Source organism: Eptesicus fuscus, chromosome 17 (genome assembly GCF_027574615.1).
Source record: "Eptesicus fuscus isolate TK198812 chromosome 17, DD_ASM_mEF_20220401, whole genome shotgun sequence".
Classification (NCBI taxonomy): Eukaryota; Metazoa; Chordata; class Mammalia; order Chiroptera; family Vespertilionidae; genus Eptesicus; species Eptesicus fuscus.
In genome coordinates this window covers 29,863,727-29,885,844 of record NC_072489.1, presented here as the reverse complement: position 1 = coordinate 29,885,844, position 22,118 = coordinate 29,863,727, and the positions used below count along the sequence as shown (strand labels likewise).

The window sequence follows — 22,118 nt, the reverse complement described above, 5'->3', positions numbered from 1 at the left end:
TTTAAAGACATTTTAATTGTACTCCACCTTATTCTAAGATGATTTAGGATGAATTAGAAATCATCTATATATATAAAAGCCTAAGTGGCCATCTGACCATTCCACCGTTGGACCGTTCAACCGGTAGCTATGATCCACACTGACCACCAGGGGGAAGATGCTCAATGCACAGGCATGGAAACATGGAACAGACTGATGAATCGCAGAGGGAAAGGGGGATGGAGAAGGGCAGGAAGAGATTAACCAAAGATCTTATATGCATACTACAGGCCTGGTGCATGGATTCATGCACCGCTGGGGTCCCTTGGCCTGGCCTGTGGGGATTGGGCTGAAACCAGCAGTCTGACATCCCCTGAGGGGTCCCAGATTGTGAGAGGGTGCAGGCCTGGCTGAGGGACCCCACTAGTACACAAATCCATGCACTGGGCCTCTAGTGTATAAAAAAAAGATATTACAAATTAAGTTTGATAGTTAAGAAAAAGAAATAGGTTAGAAATATAAAATAGAGGAAGAAATATGAAAATTTCAGCATTGTGATGGATATTATTATTTACCAAGTGCCAGTTCTGTGCTGCCACCTAGAATACTGGGCTCCACACATGAGTTACGTATTCCCTAGCAGGTTTTTCGAACCTACAGTAGACTTGATAAGAGTGACAATAACGTGTTTTTTGGTTTTTTTTGAGTTAAACCACTAAATTTTGGGGTTGTTTGTTACTGCTATATAAGCTAGTCTATCTTGAATAATACAAATATTCATGAGAAGACCTCATCCTAAGATTTCTAATAGCCAATTGATGTGATCCAGAGGTTATAAGACAAAAGACACATTGCTCTCTGGATATAGATATCTATACATGATTCTAAGATTAGTAGAAATTCTACTGATCATAAGAAAAATTCCATTATATGATATAGCAAATGAATATAATAATAGTTACTAATTTACTGCTTTTTGCATTCCAGAAAAATGTGCTAAGCAATTATTTTATTTAATCCACATAAATCCCTGTGGGGAATATACCACAATTATCATCCTTAAATTCATAGTTATTGATAATGAGATACAAATAGATTAAGGATTTTGCCCAAGGTCAGGCAGCCAGAAAGGGCTATAAGATTAAGAGAAAACATATGCCTTTCTTATCCTAAGGGAAATGTGGAAGAACAAATATCTAAGCCCCTTTTCTAATCAAGGAAAATATAAAATCCAAAATGTGAGTCTCTCTTAAAACGGGGAATCAACTTCAATTAAATTGAAACAATACAAAACACTTGGTTGTTCAGGCTCTATCATCACTTTGATAATAGCAGAAGCTAAGAACAGAGAATGTTTACAACCCAGGTTGGGAACTAATGACTCTAATTTCTAAATAATCAAGAAGACAAAAAGATGCAACTAAAACATAATTGTTTCTCTCTCTCTCTCTCTCTCTCTCTCTCTCTCTCTCTCTCTCTCTCTCTCCATATATATAGGTATATAATTATTTTAGGTTTTAGTCACCAATTTCAATATGTGTAGTTTTCCCCCACACCAACAAACAATATTCTGACACCAGTGGGTGTCCTACAATTTAACTCAATTCTGATATTATCTGCCCTGAGATCACATCAAGTTCCAATGTTAAGGGTTCAGGTCTACCAGACTGCAGCCCCACTCCAACTCCAGGCTGTTACCTGTGCTTCTGACCTACCACCTATAAATTGGAGGCTCCAGTGACCTCCTACAACTCAGGATGCCCTTCGTAAGTCCAGGTGGTTATCTGTACTTCTGACAAACTGGCTATAAATCAGGGGTTCCCAGGACATCCTCCTTGGGTTTGATAAATTACTAGAGTGGTCCCAAGAACTCAGAAAAACATTTTACTTACTAGATTACCAATTTATTATAAAAGAATATAACTCAGGACAGGCCAGCCTATGGGGAAAGGGCATGGAGCTTCCAGGTGTTCACCAACCAGGAAGCTCTTTGAACTCAGCCCTTTTGGATTTTCATGGAGGCTTCATTACAGTTGGCATGATTGTTCAAATCACTGGCCACTGGCAATTTTTTCACCTCCAGCCCCTCCCCTCCCTGAAGGTGATCAGTAGAACTGAAAGTTCTAACCCTCTAATTACAGAGTCAGTTTCCTTGACAACCAGCCCCCATCCTTAGAGCTTTCTAAAAGTCACTTTATTAGCAAAACAAAAGAAACCTTTGTCACTTTCATCTACATTAACAATAGAGAAATATGCAAATTATCCATTACAGCATCACATCCCCACCCTCTGCTCAGGCAGCTGCAAGGCCCAGGGTAGGATAGGATATGATAGGAGGGTATAAGAAAGGAGAGGGAGAGGAAGGCAGGCCTGCATGCAGACAGGCCGAGAGGAGAAACAGAAATACAGAAAGGGAACAAGAAAAAGATGTAGGAATGGAAAAGGGAAGGAAACTCGGGGCTGCACACGGGAGGGGGTGGCGACTACGAGGGGGGCGGGGGGAGGAGTAGGTGCACCCAGTGAGAGGTGGGGTGGGAGCCCCACCCAGACGTGGGAGGAGGGTGGTGGCTCCCGGCAAAAGCCATTGGTGGGGAGGCGCCCGCGGGTCCAGAACTGGAGTGGTGGATGGTCCGAGGCCTTCTGGGCGGAGGCGCTCCTGCTTCACATCGGCAGCAACAGCACCCAGGCCTCGCGAGCCTCAGCCACCTTCACTGGGCCAGGTGTCCCAGGCAGGGAATGGGAGCAGGACGGCAGCGGGGAGGCTGGGGAAGTGGGGGCAGCGAACACCTGGCAGGGGCTGAGCCCTGGGCTGGGGGTTAATGCCCCCCCCCCCCCCGAACGGAAGCTTTAAGAAGGGAGGGAGGGGAAAATTTTATAAAGGAGTCAGTAGAGAGCAAATTTAAAGAAGGAAAGAGGATGTATGAGTGAACTGTAGGAGCTATAATGAAAATCAAGTATAGTTGTATACTGGGGACAGATTTTAAAAGTAGGAGTCAGAAAAGAAAAAAAGATAAATGATAGTGAATAATTAGTCAGGTAGATAGATAGATATTAAAACAGTGGAAGTAAGTAGAGAAGAATGTATGGGAAAGGTAGGATGAGAGAAAGAGAGGGAGGAAAGAAAAGTTTTAAAGGGGAGCTGGTAGAGCTTAAAAGGAGAATGGGAAGAAGGAAGAAATGGGGGAGGGAGCAAAGCAGGTCTGAGGGAGGAAGTGAAGAAAAATATTAAGGTGGGAAGGAAAGAAAAGGGGAGGGAGGTAAGGGTAAAGATAAAGGAAAGAAGAAATACGGTGGGGGGAGAGAGGGTAGGAGAAAGATGGGAAGAAGGATGATGGAACAGAAGTAGGAAATAAGGAGGAAAGAAACGTTTATAAACGATGAGTCAGTAGGAAAAAGTGTTACATAAAGGAGAGAGAAAAATTGTGTGAGAGGCAAAAGCAATAAGGAAGTCAAATGCAATTGTGTGTGAAGGGGATAAGATTTAAAAAAAAAAAGTTAATAGGGGTGACCAGGCCAGCAGGGGAGGGCAGTTAGGGGTGAGCAGGCTGGCAGGGGAGGGCAGTTAGGGGATCAGGCAGGCAGGCAGAGTGGTTAGGGCAGACAGGCAGGTGAGCGGTTAGGAGCCAGAGGTCCTGGATTGTGAGAGGGATGTCCTAAACTGGCAGTTGGATATCCCCCAAGGGCTCCCAGATTGGAGAGGGTGCAGATTGCGCTGAGGGACCTCTCCCCCCGCCCCCCATGCATAAATTTTGTGCATCGGGCCTCTAGTCACTCAGAAAATTCCAAGGGTTTTAGAAGCTCTGTGCCAGAAAAATGGACAGAAACTAAATACATATTTCCCAGTATAAACCACAATATCACAAAAATATAGAAGAATTCTTATTGTTATAATTTCACTAAGAATGATAGGTACAACTGCAAAGTAACATTCAAACTAAAGCTTAAGAAAAGTACTTGCCATGAGATGTTTTCATAGGAAATAATACAAGTAATTTTAATTTAGTGAAAATCACAATGTACCATTCATTTATTTCATTTTCCTTTAAAAAGTTACAAAAATGTTTACCTTTTCTTCTATTGATAGCTATTATATATTTGCATCTATTACCTCTTTTTGGCAAGGTTTTTTGAAATACACTAATTTTAAAAATTATGAAAAAACTGAAACACTTGTCAAAGTTTCTAAAATAAAAATGAAATAGTTGTTTATATTGTACAATAGTTAACAAGAATGTGAACACAAATTCTTTATTCTCAGAGCACAGGCTCTTAAAATGTATTATCTGTGGAAAATAAAGAAATCTCATTTAAAATGCAGTAAGAAAGCCCTGAAGGGAAGCTTTTATGCACTAAGACTCATTGCTGGTCACAGACTTCAACAGGAAGAAGCTAGTTTTACTACCTCGACAGGAGAAAGATTTTCTTCTTGCCCAGCAACAATATAGTCAAGGCAACCTGAACTCTTCTCCTGCAGTGGACTTTCACTCAAAACAGCCCCTTCCAACTCCCTCCTTTCCTTAATAAAAGAAAGTCCCATAATTTTAACAATAAAGATTTATTAAATAAATAAATAAAAGAAAGTCCCTTTCCTTTGTTCTCTAGATTTGCATGTGGTTTGCCATAGCTTGCTTGTTTGTCCACAATTGCAATTCTCTGCTATTCCGAATAAACTCCATTTTGCTGGTAAACAACTGGCTATTTCATTTTTAAGGATGACATCTGTACATTGATATATTACTTAGAATTCCCTGAGTTGCAACATATAAGAATATAAAAATGAATGAAAACTTTAAGTTATGTATTTGTCCTGGCCATTAAGGAACGAATTCTCCAGCAGATTCAAACACCAAGGTCTCCAAAGGTTTGCTAAACAGAGATTTCTGCAAAATAGACTCATGGTGCACACTTAATTCTTTGTGCCTCATTGTGGCCAGTGGGAGGAATTTATAAAAGAGCTACTGTAGCCTAGAAAGTGAGTTGTATCTGCTTTTGAACTAAAATTTCTATAGAGGAATCAAATTCATATTAGCATAGAGATTAGGTAGGTTTCCTTGGCCTTCATAATAAGATATTAGTACTGTTAGGTTTGATCAAGCAATTGAATTATACCCCTCCCCTGGGAACTGGCTTCTTAGGTCATTACACTATGGACATGCCCTTGGCCGGGACCACATTTCGCTTGTGGTGACCACATTCCGTTACCTCCCCTCCGGGTATGCATAAAGAAGTCTCCACCAGGAAAAAAGCCCGACAAAAGTCCTTTAAAAGCCGCTGACTCCTGTCCCTGGGTCCTGGAGCCATCCAGGCTCAGCCTCCTGGTGTGCGGATGATTGAATAAATTCGTAATCCCTCACCACTCTGGCCTCGTGCATTTCTCCGGTGGCCTAACATTTGTGTTCCTCCTTCGGCGACCTAACAAATACCACATGAGTTTTCAACCTACCTTGAACAGTCACATATTTAGTGCTTGTCGTTTAGTGAGACAAAAAAAAAAAAAAAAATGTTTGTTTTATGCTAATCAAATTAAGACACTTTTTAGATAGCAAAATACTTTACTAAACACTATTTATAAATCACATAAAATTGCCTTAGCAAGGTAATCATATCGATCTGCCCTCTCATCCCACCCCCACCTCCAGAGCACTTGCAAATGTCCTTTTGAAACGTGGGGTTCAGTGCAGACTTTTCTTCCCATGGGTTCTTGTCCTCACGAAGTTTGAGGAATAAACTTGTGGACAAAAAGGCTTCTTTAATAAAAAATGTAGAAGTTTATTGGAAGCAAATACAAACTCCACCTGGGCAAGGGGGTCCCCAAAGGGAACCCCATGCGGAGGGTCCCCCCAATGGGAAAAGCCTGCTCTCTCTCTCTCTCTATAGGGAAAATCCCTCCTCGTGTCCCTTTCTCTCCAGCTTATATATGCTGCAGTTCTTTGTCTGAACCTGACCTTTTTTTTTTTTTTAATTGGTCCCTTTCCTTAATTTGGGGACCCACCCCTTGGCTTTCCTCATTGGTCATTCTGCTCCATAGAATTAGTTTCAAAGCTCAAAGCCCACATGGTGCCCACCCCGCCCCCCCCATTTCCTCTCCCCCTTATCTTGCTGGTTGGAGTCACTTCTGATTTATCTTATGGTTTTCTCCCAGTTGTGCTGGCAGAGAAAGCCTGATCTTATAGCTCTCCCAGCTGCTCAGGTCAGGGTTATTTTTGATCTAACAGTTAGACTTTTGGTCTAACCGTGGTCGACAAACTGCGGCTCGCGAGCCACATGTGGCTCTTTGGCCCCTTGAGTGTGGCTCTTCCACAAAATACCACGGCCTGGGCGAGTCTATTTTGAAGAAGTGAAGTTAGAAGAAGTTAAAAAAATTTGGCTCTCAAAAGAAATTTCAATCGTTGTACAGTTGACATTTGGCTCTGTGGACTAATGAGTTTGCCGACCACTGGTAACTTATGGTCATTTTAATTGCTCAGGCCAGAAATACCCCTGTCTGTCCTTGGCTTGTGGCTGTTTTAATCGCTCAGGCCAGAAATGTTTCCATTTGCCTGAACCCCCTCTCTCTGTGGCATTTCTCTATTCTCCGTATAAGATAAGCACGCTGTTGTTCTCCAGTCTCCATCTATGCATTCCTCTCTCATGAACCCTCCTAACTCCAGGACCCCCGAAACCTGCCTATTTAAGCTAGCTAGCTAACCCTTTCACTTTTATACGATAATTTGATTTTAGAGTATGGAAAGGAAGGTGAAGGGTCAGATATAAATGCTTTGACAAAACCCTAAATCCAATATCAGCACAAGAGCCCAAAGTACCAATGTGAAGAAGGCCATTTGGCAGGAAACCGAGGTCATCTGTCTTAAGCTGCATTTATGTATATGGTAGCATCTACTCTGCAGTTATTCAACTGCGGGTCCAACATCTTGAACAGCAGCCCTTAATTATAATTTAAATAGGTAAATTTAGTAATTCATAAAAGAAACAGCATTTATTTTTGATTGTCTCCTTGGATAAATATATTGTTTGGCAAAAAAAAATAAGTGGCAAAGGAAAGGAGTGTAATAAAAATAAAAAGTACATCTGTAATACTGTCAATGATAAACATACATTTAAAAAATCAAAGTTGCATATTAAATTTGTTAGATTAAATAAACTTTGAAATAAACAGTTCAAACAAATTTTAAGCATGTGCACTGAATATCACTACTAAAGTAAATGACCACTTTAGAGATAGACGATTTGATTCAGTGTTTTGTTCCTTGAAAGTATGGAAATCTCTGTTCTGAGTAATGCATATATTTCTGCTGCTGATAAATAAGCTTTTGTTAGTCAACTGAATTCATACTTAAATTTTTGCAAATAATAGGATTGTAAACTTACTTAGAGATTTAGGTTTTTTAATATGATTTTGTTAGTTCTTTAATTCTATTGACATAAATATTTATGACATATGTAATCCTTTGCAAAATTAGTATAGCATAGTATTCAGACTATTCTCTGTAATATTTCACAGCATTCACATTTGCATTTAATTGCAGATTTGACACAATTTACCCAAATCCTCTAGGATATTGATGAAGGGAGCACTATTAAGAGTTTATACTATGGAAGCAAATGAAAAAATATACGAACAGAATTTTTCCACTCAAGATAAGTAATTTTTCTTAAACTGATTTTTTTTTCACATGCAATGGTTGGAAATATTACTAGAAGCTTGGTTACTATAAAGTGCATAAACTGATTGGTACCAGTGTTTTCAATGAACTCTCAGACTACATTCCACATTTCTTGTTTCCTTAGTATGCCTGCTTTGTTTTAAGTGTGTCATGTTCTGGCACTCCACACATATATATCTCTGAATCCTAATCTTGTATTGTTGCCAAGATGAAATGAGCTAGGGACAAATTCCTCTCTAGGAGAGAAACATGAATATATTTCAAATTGCAATGAGCTCTAACAAGCAATTAGCCTATGGTCATTATTTTGTGCATTGTAAGGGGTTGACTAGTATCCCCGAAAAGGTATGCCCAAGATCTAGACCCCTGTGTCCACCCCTCCTCCCACACACATAGCAGTACCTGTTAATGTGACCTTATTTGGAAACAAGATCTTTGTAGATATAATTAAGGTAGGGATCTCTGGATGAGATCATCCAGGATTTTGAGTGGCTCCTAAATATAAGAACAGGTGTCGTTGAAAGAGAAAGGGGAGAGAAATTTGGGACACACAGAGACAAAACCAAGAAACCATGTGAAAACAGAGGCAGAGTTTCAAGTTATACTGACACAAGCCAAGGAGTTACAGGAGACTCCAGAAACCAGAAGAGGCAAGGAAGGGTTCTACCCTTAGGACATCTGAGGCAGTAAGGATGTACAAACACCTTCTGGCTTCCACAACAGCAACAGAAAAAAAATGTTGTTTTAAACCACCAATTTTGTGATAATCTGTTCTGTTGGCCCTAGAAAACTAATATATGACTCCAATATTTGGTTCAGCAAAGATTGCTATTTCACATTTTAAAACAAAGGTTATCAGTATTCATTATGACAAGCAAATAATTTATTTTCAGACACTTTAATGCTAAAATTTCATATTATATTTATTCAGTTATGTTTTATTCCATACGAATCTTGCTTGGATGTGCCACCAATGAATAGCATCTCCTTTGACCCCAGGCCTTACTGAATTTATAAGGCTTTGATATGGATTGAAGATTTGTGACTCCTGAAAATTCATCTGTTGAAGCCCCAATGTAATTAGTATTTGGAGGTGGGGTCTTTGAGAGAATTAGGTCTGGATATAATCATGAAAGTGGGGCCCCCTGATGCAGTTAGTGCTCTTATAAAAAGAGGGAGAGAGACCAGCAGGATGGGAATCTGCAGGCACATAATCTTCAACTTTCCAGCCTCTAAACTGTGAGAAATAAGTGCCTGTTGTTTAAGCCACCCCGTGTATGGTATTTTGTTATAGCAGCCGGAGCTGAATAAAAGTGGAGATACTGGTACAAAATCAAGTTCTAGGAAACCATTTTAAGTTATAAGAATCTGATGCAAAAAAAAACACACAAAACATTTAAATATTACCACCTACTCCATTTAGACTATCAAATTAAGAAAATTTGTGTCTTAATCAAGCCTTTTATAGTGAGTACAGTCCCCTTATAGAAGCAATTAATAACCCATGAATGTTAATTATATAAGCCAGGTTAATTTTCATCCTTCATTACATGGCAGAAAAAGTTTTAAATTGATGAATCATCTTCTATTTGAAATATTACTTACAGAACTAAGGGCTAACTATATGAATCTCAGAGATGTAGTTCTGTTGAGGCTGGTACTCAATCTTGTAAAACATCTCAGTCTTGAGAATGTAATTGATCATTAGTCAAACATTCAGTGAAACCGTTTGCAAAGTGAATTCTTTCCTGCTCAATTTTATCCAGCCTTTAAAGATAATGGCTTTTACTCTCTTGGTCTCTACCCCAGTTGAGCAAATCATTTCTGTAATGGCTGCTGCTTGCACTGGACAACTTTCATAAAATATATGCCACTATATAGCCCAAATCCTCTCAGCTTAAATGACAAAGAGGATGGTAGAGAGCGCACATCCTCAAACTAATTCTTCCCTTACATTTAGGGAATCTTTGACAATAGTACCTTATTCTACATTGCTCATTATTTGTTCATATACACGTCTAAGGCATTCTTGGTCTATGTCCTTTCCTGAGTTTCTAGAAAAGGATAGCATGTTTCTCTCTTACAGTTTGTGAACAAAGTGTTACCCAAGCAACGGGTGTTAACCAGGCCACATCCAGGAGTGACACCAACTTTAGTATGGAGATAATGCTGAGTAAAACAGCGGCGAGACGGATCAAACCATATTACATTAAATGTAATATCATTAAATTTCTAGCCCAATCAATTGTGAGGTTTCCAGTTCCTCTCTCCATGTGTAATTATACATTTCTTAATTGTTTAAGTCACAATGAGCTGAAGGTCCTCTGAATTACAGCTCATGGCAGGAAAGGAGTGAAAGGGAAGACCACAATATATAGACATGCCATGTACACAGCTTTGCCAAAAAGCCGTATTTAACATTCTCCAAGTCTATTCCCTGCAGATTGATGAGGGAACAGACTAGACAAAAGCAATTTAGACACATGCCCAGTTAGGTCTAAGTGACTTGGGAGACTAATTGCCTGTCAATCACACCTGGAAATAGGTAACTCGCCAGAATGGGCTTGGCCACTACAAGCCCTCAAAATTGAAATATATCAACTTCTCGACAAAGGAGCTATGCTCTCTCTCTCTCTCTTGACTCCAGGGTGCCAGGCCCTCTTGGGACTCCTGCTGCAGGGGCACGTTCCCCTGTGCCCCACGTGGCTCAGGGCCATGTGGGGCTCCACACATGGACTAATGGACTTTAATCTGGCCTGAATGCTGAACCACACCCGGCTGCAACATGGAGCAGAAACTCTGGACATTGGCTCTGTGTCTGACTCTGCTGAACTCCCAGCTGCCCCTCTTCCAGGACTGGCTTAAGGGGCAGGGGACTTTGGAACCCAGGTAATGTAACTTTATACAAATAAAGCCTTCTTCCTCATTCCATCCTCCCGTGTGGCTTCTAAAAATGCTTCTTTCAGTGGTGCCCCAAAAACCAAACGGCAGGGGAGTTTCAGCCACCAGCATCATTATTACCTAGAAGCAGACCTGGGTCACAGTCCCAATTACAGCACGTAATAATTGTGTGGCTTTAGGCAAGCCATGAAAATCAACTGTATTACTTTAATTTCAAGTGAAGTCAATACTACCTAAACTATAGATTCTAAAAAGGACTTATATGTAATGTTATTACTTAATTATAAATCAGTTACTCAATTATAAATGTATAATGAGTATTAAATGGAATGCTTAATCTTAAATAACAAGGTCATCTCTTAGAAAAAATATGCAAACCTAAAATAATCACTCATATTTCAATAAATACAAGCATAAAATAATTTACAGCTTTAATAAAATATTTTAATGGTGCATTACTGAGACTAAATTTACATTCGGTAAAATGCACAAATCTTAAGTATATGATACATAAAAAAAGATGATTCTTGCTTTGGGAGTGTAGTCTCTTTATCTCAATACTTTTGATGTGACATTGACTATTTAGAGGTAAGTGTGAGACATTGTGTTAATGTGTTAATGCAACCAGTCATTTTAATAATTTTATTCATAAATTCTTGCCCATAATGACAATGAATTTTTCTCTAATTCTATCACCTTCTACTGTCCCCTGAGTATATAATGTACAACTAAAATCATTGAACAAAGAGGAAGGAGATTCCTGTGGGGAATCTTACTTACTATGGCCTCCAATAAGAAATTTGTAGCCCCCTATTTCCTGCAAGATGATCAATTATGGGGGTTGTACCTTCTGTATCTCCCATTTTATCTCATTTATAAAATGTCCATCTTTGCATATTTTGATGTATAAAGTATATCAGTATAGTTATATAGGTATAAACATAAGAATACATATATTTACATATTGTGGAACTTCGGTTCTCGATTTCAATTCATTCCTGAAGGCTGTTTGATAAGGAATTTATTTGAAAACCGAGTAATTTTTTTCTTCTATTAGGAATGGGGAAACTAGCAACAAGAACCAAGAAAAAGCACTACTAGAATGATGTTCACCGACTTCTGATTTACTGAATGCAGGGCTCAGCTCACCTCACATACTTCTGTTGCCATGGTCCCAAATGAAATGCTTTTCTAATCAAAGCATAAGCAACCATCTTTTATTCATCGTCATTTAACTACAGATGTCACTGTGCACATCTCTGAACTCTCTCCCTCATAATGGAAGAAAAACTGAACATAAATGATTAGAAAATACCACCTGCTCAGTACTTAATACAGAGGGAAAACACAGGCGAATCGTTTGGAAAAAGCGGAAAAAAAATCCATTAGCTTGAGCTCAGCGTGTCTGATATTACCAACCGTGAAAGGAGAAAGTTGGGGAGGGTGCAAAATAAAATACTGCATGACAGATACCTGTTTTCTCTTTGGAAATTTCTGTCTAAAGACTGTCAAGCACAGAGTGTGACTGAGGAGGCCACTGTAGGCCTGCCTCTAGATTCAACACTTGCTGTGTGGAACACGGTAACAGCAGCTGGTAAAGTGAAAATAAGCCAGGAATGCAGTGCATCAGAAGGCCCAAACAGTGCCCAGTTGAGCACTCAGTTGTGGCTGACAGCTGCCCTGATGTAAAGAATGAAGGAAAAGATGGTTTTCAGCAGGCTTTTACTGATGATTTTCATTTATCTCTAAAAGTGGAAGGGAAGACCACAGATCGTGTGGTTTCATACCTATATTATTGGACAAAACAATCAAGGGGAACCAGGAGGCAGCAAACTGCAATGGGTAAGAAGAATCACTGGTAAAGCAAGGTTTTCTTCTCTCCATTCCAATCATTCAGCATAATGCCACAGCCATAAATTTGTATTGCTTGAGATTTCTAGTTTTGGTTCATTTGTAAACCATTTCCTATGATTTTATTTCTTTAGAGAAGTAACATTTAATAAGATTACATTTCTGTTAACAGGTTGTAGTTTAATTGGAACATGGGATGAATTTTGACTTTACCTGAATAAACATTTTATAATACAATTTTGAGAATATACAGAATTAATATTTTTAAGGCAATAAAATGTCAGAACTTTTCAAGCCCTAAACAAATAGCAGTTTGATTCCAGGTCTTTTAAACATTACTGCGAAATTTTCTTCTCCTATATTTGTGGGATCTAGGGTATAGAAACCATGAGAGAGTGAATATACTAGGTGCTAGTTTGGGGACAGAGGTGGTATACTAATTTCCACAGGGGCTGAGCCAGTTTCCAAGGATAAGTTAGAAAGCTGATAATGAAAATGTTAATGACAGCAATGACCAAAATATAGGAAATTTTTATTATATGTCAAACGCGGTACTGAGCATTCTAGGGACAATATTTCTTAAAAATCTTCAGAGCAATTTTGAACACATATGGTTTTATTATCACAACTTTATTTTTTTTAAAAAGCTAACTTAAGAATGTTCAATAACTTGTTTACATTAACATGGACTATGAACCAATTAGCTATGCCCCTAGAACAGAAGCTGTTAGTACTGCCTTGAACTATACCGTGCTTGACAGTCTTTAGAATGGAATTTCCTGTGAGAAAATGGTATCTATCACACAAAATTTCATCTCACAACCTCAGCAATTTACATCATCCATCTGTTAGATGCTAAAGCAGACAGTCTAATGGAAAATATGTATCCAAATAGCCTGGGTATAGAAATGGAAGTCAAATAACAGGCAACAAGGTCAAATCTGAGATTACAGGTTTTGGCAAGCGTATTTAGAATGGACAACAGGAAAGGCGACTAGAATGTAACCTCAGAAAAATGATTTGAAGCATCAGTGGCCTTGCAGGAGTGTAGTGAGCTGATATAAAGGACATGTAGTTAATTCAGATAATTAGAAACAGACTGTTTATTGTGGATGTGTGGTAGACAGTTAGGTATGAGCAGAGCAAGGGAGATGGACCAGGTATAGAAGGTCACCAGGGTGGAAAGCCCCGGTTACCTAATAACAGGCAAAACTGGGCAAACAAGGAGCTCATTCCCAGGGTAACCACCTTCTCTCCCCTAGCATACCACTGGTGGCTGGTCGTGCAATTTGGACTCTCTCCTGGCATGCCGCTAGTCATGTGGTAGACCCCCTTAGAGGAGGAACATGGGGCTGAAGAGTGACCTCATGTGATTCCCATGCCGGCCCTTGCACGACCACTCCCTTAAGCAGTAACCCCTAGCGACAACGTCTATGCCTCGGTTGTGTTTCAGCTCCAGGCCCAGAAAAGCAACAAAACCAGACAAGTGACACCATGACTGACCTCAGGACCAGCTGCAATGACCAATGACCCCCCTGCCTTGGTGCCGAACAATCAGTGAAGATGATGAGCCTAAAAGGACACAACTGAAAAGCTAATGAATATTCTATCCTCCCCTGGGATCCCCCTTAAAGACCTTAGGATGGAGTACCTTTCAAGAACACACCCATGCCTTCCCCTACCCCACCTCTTCCCCACAGGCACATTACCTTTACCTTTCTTGTTCCTAAGCTTCGAGGGCCCTACTTTTGCCTCTGTGACTTATTTCCGGAGCCCTTTTCTCTACTTCTCACTTCTTCTACCTCTGTGACTCCTGGTAAATTTTCTCTTATAATTTGTGTTTGGGCTCTGAATTCTTTCTTAGCCAGAACTCAAGTACCAAGGTTGCTGAACCGAAATCCAATTGTAGGCAACATTCTGGTGCCATTTTCAGTGCCAACAGGTGGAGTTATAGACATAAGAAATAATTACCATCATTTTAAAAAGTTCATTCTATTCAGGAGAGAAGAGTGGAACTGTGGCTCAGAATGTGTTTATCAAACAGTAAGGAGAGAAATGGATCATGCCTCTAAAAATGTAAACTAATACCCATTGTGGTAAATTAAGAGCATAAAAAGATTTTACCATATCAGAGATCTATCAATATGGTGAAGAAAATCCAACAATATATATGAAATGAATAAATAAAATTCTTGGGTATTTGTGGGACAGAAATGTAATACTTCAATACATCAAAGCAAGAAAATTATTCATTTTCTTCAATGTTACATCAAAGGAGGAATTAAAACAGATACACAATAATGGTAGGGGTAACAGTTCTATAAAATAGATAAGATAAAATTTTAAGATGGAAATTTTACAAACGTGGAAGTGTTTGCCAAAGGAATTAATAATAATTCCATCAATACATTTTTCAAACATAAGCAATCAGTTCTTTGTGGTGTTAGAAATACTGGTAAAATTCAAGTATCAAATGGAAAGTTGGATTTTGACAGATGACTTTGGGAGTTGTAAAACATTTTTCCCTCCCACCTTTTAAATGGTTGTAATTCCATAGAAAGAAAGCTTTCTACTATACCTCATTCTTCCATGGGGGCCTCCAGAAATGTTTATTCCAATGGCACTGCAAGAACCCCACTTCCACAAGCAACTGGGGAAGATGAGCCCCTCTCCTATCCTGTAACAAGAGGAGCTGGTTATTCACCAACTCCATCAGTGGATATTTCAGTGTGAGTCTTACTTGGTGATTATAACGTTCATGTGATAACCTGAGGTTAAAACTGAACTCATATAAGAGCTATCTATCTATATAAAAGCCTAAGCGACCATTGCAACCGAATGGACAACCGAACAGGCTGCGTGAGGCGACCAGGCTGGCAGGGGGGTTAGTGAGGGATGACCAAATGACCAAGCAGCTGGCTGCGTGGGGCTACCAGGCCAGCAGGGGGGGGGGGCAAGAAGGGGTGACCAGGCCGGCAGGGGGACATTTAGGGGCGATCAGGCAGGCAGGCAGGTGAGTGGTTAGGAGCCAGCCAGTCCAGGATTGTGACTGGCAGCTGAACATCCCCCGAGGGGTCCTGGATTGGAGAGGGTGCAGGCTGGGCTGAAGGGACCCTCCCTTCGCCCCATGCACAAATTTCGTGCACTGGGCCTCTAGTAACTTATATAATCTCACTCAGAAACATTTCTACATTTCCTAATAATGTTTATAAATATATCTGAGAAATAGAATGTATAGTGTCCACTTTTCCCTGGAGATTAATAGGATAATTAGACAAATTTACCCAATAATTATAAAAAATAAAAACTGAAACAGCATGTGCATATTTTGAATGAGAAAAATTATCCAAAGTAACACAAACCTTATAGCTTTGGTCCTAATTACCTACTTTCTTTTTCTTTTAAAATATAAGTATTAAAGTTAGGAAAATAAGCCATAAAATCAAGCAAAGATAAAGAAAATAAAAATAATAAATGTTTTTCAAAACCCACTCATATCTGTATGTGTGTGTGTGTGTGTGTAGTTATGAGTCAATTTAAGTGAACAAATGAACAAACTGAATAAATAGGACAGTTTGTGTTTTTATGTGTGTATGTCATGTTTGCCTATGTATTAGGAATTGATATTCTGATCTTACAAATAAAAAATAAAATAGTGTCATCATCTATATTAGCATTTGAATAACCTTGATGGAAATGTTGAAAATAAATGCAGAGAATTCTATTTAGAATGAGAATGCCCAAGTAACTTAGATTCCTGGATAAATAAACAAAAGAAATTATTTTAGAGCTTAGAAGGATTTAAAGTGTCACCACTATGTTTGAGTTGGATATTGCTCTATTAACAGAATATACCCTTGAACGCTGCTATCTTGTGCATCAGAATGTATTCCCTTTTTATACTGCAAAAAAATTAGACAGAAACCTCATTTAAAATAAAAGAGGGAGACCAGAAGGGGGAGCTCTCGTGCCCTGCATGAAGTATAAGAGGGAGAACTGGTTGTAATATCACTCCCAACTTCCTCTACCCTTTATAAGAGTTTCCTTTCCATTGTTTTAGTGAACTTACACCTGGCCCTTCATGATTGAATGTTCCAGATTGCAATTCTTTTGTTGTTCCCGAATAATTCCATTTTGCTGGAGAAATATCTAGCTTTTTGTTTAAGTTCAACAATATAAAGACAGTCAGGCTTCCATACTGGACCTATTGCTGGTTTAAAATGTCACCTTGAATAATATATCTCATTTTTTTCCAGATGTATATCCATTTGAGATATGTGAGCAGCCTGAAGTAGAAATCTATCTTAAGAAATAGATAAAAGGCTTCTTTTATAAGCCAAATTATACTTTTGTTAATTGGATTGATTTTGTTTTTATCTTTGCATCTGTGTATTTATCTACCTATCCTTCCATCTATTCATCTACCCATTATTTTTTTTAATATATTTTATTGATTTTTTACAGAGAGGAAGAGAGAGGGACAGAGAGCCAGAAACATCGATGAGAGAGAAACATCGACCAGCTGCCTCCTGCACACCCCCTACTGGGGATGTGCCCACAACGAAGGTACATGCCCTTGACCGGAATCGAACCTGGGACCCTTGAGTCCCCAGGCCGACGCTCCATCCACTGAGCCAAACCGGTCTCGGCTATTTTTTGTTTTGTTTTTGTTGTTAACCTTCACCTAAGGATATTTTTACCATTGATTTTTAGAGAGAGTAAAAGAGGGGGGAGAGATGGAAGAAGGGAGAGAGAAACATTGATTGGTTGCCTCCTGAACAAGTTCCAATCACGGCCAGGATCAAGCCTATAACCCAGGTATGTGCCCTTGATCCTGAATTGAACTCATGACTCCAACCACTGAACAACACCAGCCAGGGCTCATTATTTTTAAATTTTTGTTGTTGTTTTATTCTTATGATATTGCCCAGTTGGTTTTATTTGTATTAATATAGACTGATAGAAAAATGTTTGCATGGAATCTCCACAGGTCAGCAAAGAATTTACTTAAACTCGATCTACTCAGATTAAAATGTTGCAAAAATATCATTACATATCTGAAAAGCACAGTTCTTGGGGCTAGACAGAATTTTTATTTTTGGACTTCTTAGCTGACTATGAATCTGGTTACTTAAATAACCCAAGCTTTAACTTTCTCATTTATAAAGTGAGAATAACAAAGGACCTAATTTATGTAAAATTTTTCAAGTACTCAAAGTAGCAGAATTGATTGTCATTGAATTAGGTAACTAAAATGACGCTTGGTATCTTAGTAGTGAAACAAATTCAGCAATACTTGCTTGACTATTGGAGAACCAGGCTACTTAGCAGGTGTGCATACGCCACTCTGACTACCTCCTAGACATTACCGCCAGTCAGCAGTAGATAGAATGCCATCTGCGGACTGTCTACATGATTTACATGTGGCAGCTCACACAATGTGACTTAAACAAGAGACACTTCACACTTACATCTGTGCTCCAGTTTCTCAAACAAGATGCCTCCAAATGTGAAATGAAACCCATCAATAATATGAGCTCAGAAATGAGTCCCAACCACTCACGTTTTAGAATTACATATACTATAATTGTCGAGCCCACCAGCTGTGGCTTAATAAATGAAGCCATCAGGTATCCACTGTATCCACCTTTTACGCATACACATCTAAAAACACATCAATTTCTTGTATTTATAATCAATATTTCATTTTATAAAATATTATTTCAATGAAAATTTTACCATTCAATTACTCTAGTTCTTCTTATTTTATCCCCTACTGTGAAAAAGACAATGCAAATTTATCTGGGCCTGCAGTTATTTAGTTATTTTAGATTTGTGATATTTATGTCTGGAAGTCACAGAGGACCTTTCTCTTATAGCAATAATAATAAAACACATTTGATTTATAAAATTTCACATTGTATTTTTCTACTAATCAGATGTCTTGTGCAAATGGAAGAATAATGTATGCATTTGGTACTAAGTTTTCCTTAGAATGTCAGTATTTGAGCATTGATTTTTGTAGGAACTAGGCTTTAGACAAATAAAACTATAATAATTTTGATATTAATATTCTTCTAAAAGACTCACTGACTGAAGGAGCTGGTATCTATGCTCACTAATTAAAATAATTGTATAGAACTACCATTTCTGAGGAAAAACAGCATTTCTCTGGCATCCATCCTTGCCATGCAACTGTAGCAAATAGCAGTTATGATGACTATACCTCTTCCTGAAGGAGTTGGACAGCTAAGGAGCATATTGTGATAGAAGAGCAGCATTGCAGCTATCAATCTATCTGTGTCTGTATTTACATACAGACAATGCACTCTTACTGCTGTTCAAGGGCCCGGCTAAGATATATGATGGAACTGGTATACATTAGGTGTGAACTCTTTACAGGCACTACCTCACAAAACATTACAAGCTAGAGAATTTAGAGACTAGACCACCCAAGCCACAGATGTCCAGGCCAATATATCACATTTTTATTGTTATTTGCTTGAAACTGCCTGTATACTTCAGTTTAATGTTATTTTTTAAAGAAGAAAGTAGGCCTTAGAAGAACTTCTACAGCAATCATGCCTTGTGATTCAGAAGAAAATAAATACCAGTAGCTCATGGCTAGGGGAAAAAAAAAAAAAGGAGGGGGACTTTATGACCCTTTTCTGTCCTCTCCCATTTGGCAGAAAAACCTGTGCCATGTCCAAAATGTATGAAACTAGGTTGAGGAAGCACCAAGGCTTAGTGCTAGAGGGAAGAGAGAAAATGATCATGACACATTCAAATACAAACAGGAGTACTTGCACAATCTGAGTGTAGGGCAAATGCTGCGGTAAGGATGTGATACATCCCATCACAGGGAAGGACATCTAGCCAGGCACCCATCTGCTCTGTCCCATCCAGAGCCACCTACCTGAACAAAGGTGAAAACCAAAACAAGTTAAACCAGAAAAATGACTGACAGCATACTACATCTAGACAGATAAAACTTACCTGTCTAGAATATCTGAACTGACACCTTATTTTAGGAGATAATGCAGGATTATGATTATATTTGAAAGCCTGATTCTCTTTGCCTCATATGGTCCATTTGCTTGTACACTAAGACTTGAACATAAGGTTTGTGATAAAAAGCTATCTTTAAATAAGCTCAATGACATTTGAAGTTATCTTTTGGGAAAAACGATCTTACAGAAATTCATAATAGAATTGCTTTGGGGAAATTGCTTTTGATTTTGATGAGGAAATAGATTACTAAAGCTCACTGAGGTGGGAAGTGGTGACGGGAAGCAAGCATACAAATAACTAGCTAACATAGGTAACAGATACTCATATCAGACATACAGACACCAGAGTCAATCAGATCAAGCATGCCAGTGAATGTTTTAAAAATTAACAACAAAAACAATAAACAATGTGACTATTATAAAACCTGTAGCCATTGCCCTAACCGGTTTGGATCAGTGGATAGAGCATCGGCCTGTAGACTGAAGGGTCCCGGGTTTGATTCCAGTCAAGAGCATGTACCTTGGTTGCAGGCACATCCCCAGTTGGGGGGGTGTGCAGGAGGCAGCTGATCGATGTTTCTCTCTCATCAATGTTTCTAACTCTCTATCCCTCTCCCTTATTCTCTGTAAAAAATCAATAAAATATTTTTTAAAAACCTGTAGCCATTTACCTTTAACTTCTATCTATCTATCTATCTATCTATCTATCTATCTATCTATCTATCTATCTATATTTTAAAATAGAATGAGTGACAGCAATTAAATTATTTTCCTGAACATGTATTTATAGAGGGCTTGTTATATCCCAGATACTAAGCAAGGCAATTGATAAAAAAATAGTATTCAAAAACTACTCATGGCCTTCAAGAAGTACAGTTTCTAACTAGGGAACTCAGATAAGTAAATGGGTGGTGACAATGTAGGCTTGCAAGTCTGATAACAAGGATAAGTAGTGAATGGACCCACAATGGAGTTAGGAAACTTCATGGAATTTAGAGAATGCTATTTACCCATTGGAACTATCATTTAAGGAATATGTTATACTATAAGAGTTTCTCTTGAATCTGGTTCACTATTAGTTCCAGGGTGGGACTTGGGGATTTTCATTTCCAACAAGTTTGCATATGACTCTGATGCTGTTGATCTGGGAACAGCATTTTGAGAACTGTTGGACAACAGATGTGGAAACTGCTCCTCTTCATCATCAATGTAACTTTTTTTTAATATATTTTTTACAAGGGAGCAGGTTAGGTTATTGTAATCTAATAGTATGGCAGTCAGCCAAAAGCAATCATGTGTTTATGTGTTTAACATCATTATCACCTGACAAGAGAGCAAGAGACAAAGCAGTGTGGAGTTTAAGTATGAGCCCTGATGCCAGATCACCTGGATTGGCCTAATTCTCATTTCTGTCACCTTTTCTGCTCTATAAACTTGGAATAATTAGTGAAACTCTCCATAACTGTTTCCTCATTTGTAAGTTAATAGCAGAAACGCCTCACACAGCATTGTGAGGATTAATGAAATACTGATTGTTATGCTGCTAGCAGTTTCAAGCACAGGAGAACTCGTAATAAATATTTGCAAAGGTAAAAGGAAGGAGCAGGGAATAACATTCATACTCATGATACATCAATTTGAGAAATGCTGCTGTGAGAAATTCTAGAATTTTTAGAATATTTTCATAACTTAGTGCATTAAAATAAATATGACATAGATCTTCAGATCTGGGCCTTCAAAAAGGTGACAATGTGCATATTTTTGGAAAGTGAAAGGACAGAGAGGGTCTAGAAGGTAATTATTACTAATTTTTAGTTTCCAAAAGAGCAGAATCCTTAATGGGGAGTTATTAACTGAAATGGGTAGCATAGTTGAGCTTATGAATTATTCACATTTTCCTGAATCTAAGTGAAATGTGTAAGAGAGTGAAGAAGTTCTTATAAATGCTTTTTTTTTTCTTCTCTTGTATTTAAGCTAGGGACAGCCTGGATAAATATGCACTGTACTGTTTGTACTGAGTCCTGGCTAAGCATTATAATTCCCTTGATTTCTCCTAGAGAAATAACACAATTCCCTAATTTTGAAGATGGATTTTCACAGTGATTCTATTAGTATCTGATGGGGGGTAGGAGGGGGAAAGCTCAAAATCTATACAAATAGACTTGCAAAAATTTTCAAGTTGTTCAACAATTTAATAAACAAAAATTTACATAAGCTAATAATTTTGTTCTGTGGTGCCTGGGGTCCGTTTTTGGCAAGTATTCAAGTTCAGTAGATAATTTTGTGGGAGGCACTTTATAGCTGATGATTTTTGGATTCTTTGTTGCTTTTTTTTTTTTTTGCTTAGTATTCTGAGATTGATTCATTGACTCTCAGCAGGGCTGAAATAAAGAAATTTTCTGTCCCTTATTTCCTCCTTCTTCTCAAAGAAAGTTTGGTGTTTGAAGCTGTCTGCACTGAGGCACCTGAAGGACATTCCACTGGAGCCTTTTTTGGTGCTACTGATACCATTGTAATTAGCTAGTTATTAATAACAGGAAAGGAGCAAAGGGAAGGCCAGACATTATAAGCATGTCATTTGCACAGTTTTACCAGGAAACTGCAATTTCACACTCCCCAGGGAACCGCCGGCCCAATCCCTGCAGATTACTGAGGGAAGGGATTGGACAAAGGGGAAGATGGGCAGATGCGCAGTGAGGTTGGGGTGACATAG

The 22,118-nt window shown here is 38.7% G+C and overlaps 2 long non-coding RNA genes across 2 annotated transcripts in view; both read left to right on the top strand.

The window, feature by feature from the left end:
- Positions 1–7,958, top strand: part of LOC114226867 (uncharacterized) — a 75,021-nt gene extending 67,063 nt beyond the window's left edge. The window contains exon 3 of the long non-coding RNA XR_003612977.2: positions 7,506–7,958. This is a non-coding gene — a long non-coding RNA (uncharacterized LOC114226867). The remainder of the gene's footprint in view (positions 1–7,505) is intronic.
- A 2,198-nt stretch (positions 7,959–10,156) lies between these two features.
- On the top strand, positions 10,157–14,229 carry LOC129152050 (uncharacterized). Its single transcript, XR_008558784.1, has 3 exons — positions 10,157–10,532; positions 11,602–12,386; positions 13,849–14,229. It is a non-coding gene; the product is annotated as an uncharacterized LOC129152050 (long non-coding RNA).
- The last annotated feature ends 7,889 nt before the right edge of the window (positions 14,230–22,118 follow it).